The following is a 1297-nucleotide window of genomic DNA, read 5'->3' on the forward strand; positions in this document are numbered from 1 at the left end:
CCCAGAGAAGACCCGAGCTGCACAGAGAGCCATACACAGCTTCACTCAGGAGAGTGATGAGAGTCTGTACGACGCATGGGAGAGATTCAAAGGTTATCAACGCCTTTGTCCACACCACGGCATGGATAAGCGATTGTTGCTATCCACGTTCATCCATGGACTACGACATGATACCAGAGCTTGGATGGATGCAGCCTGTGGAGGGAGCGTTTATGAGATTCCCTTTGACACCCTAGAGATTCAGATTGCGAAGATGGCCAAGGCTAGAGGGATGTCCAGAGATAGCAATACACGACCCATGGCTCGGATAGATACAGGAGAATCTGCAGTTTTGAAAGCTGTCATGTCTGAGCTAGCGGTTATCAAGCTCCATTTGGAAGCTAAGAGCAGTTCGAATCAGACACCACCAGAGATAGAGGAGGCAGTGGAGGACGTCAATCATGTTGAGAAAAATCATCTTGGTTTCTCCTACGGAAACCCGAGTGGAGCATTGAATGCACAACAACATGGCGCTCCCAGAATCCCTCAGAATCCCCCGAGCTTCACTCAGTCACGTTTTCAGGGGCAGAATCAAGGATATGCACAGCAAAATCCAGGGTACGGGCAGCAGAATCAAGGTTACCGAGCGCCTCAACCTACGAAGAACGATGAAGCAGACATCAAGACGATGCTTGCCCAGCTAATGCTCGATCAGAAGACATCATTCACTGAGCTGAAGACTGAGATACAGAGCATAAAAGTCAGGCAAGACAATTTTGAGAGGAGATTAGATGGGGTCGAAGCTCATCTGAAGCTTGTCGATACTCAGATTGCACAACTTGCATCGCATGTCTCCAGACCACAGGGTACATTCCCGGGAAAGCTTGAGCCGAATCCACGAGAGCATGTCAATGCTATTCATCTTATAAGTGGAGAGAACCTGCATGATACAGTCCCTTTGACCACAGAAAAAGGGGTGATCTCTAGATACACCATCGAGGAGAAAGGGAAAGCCATAGCTCACGAGACACCTAAGGTGCATGTAGAGGAAGCCGAACCGCCTTATGTAGCTCCTCCACCTTATGTACCACCCGTTCCGTTCCCTTCGCGATTGAAGAAGCATACTGAGGATACACAATTGTCTAGATTTGTTGATGGACGGTCCGGACCACTTATCCAGATTTCTCGACGTTTTCTCGTGCATTTGTCCTTCCCTGCGTGTGTGACCCTGTAGGCTCATTCGATATAGTAAGTTAGAGGTTAAGATGCATTTCTTTGAGACGATACTTCAGATCCCTTCTTATGCAAAATTTTTGAA

This window comes from Tarenaya hassleriana, unplaced genomic scaffold, assembly GCF_000463585.1.
Source record: "Tarenaya hassleriana unplaced genomic scaffold, ASM46358v1 Cleome61, whole genome shotgun sequence".
Classification (NCBI taxonomy): Eukaryota; Viridiplantae; Streptophyta; class Magnoliopsida; order Brassicales; family Cleomaceae; genus Tarenaya; species Tarenaya hassleriana.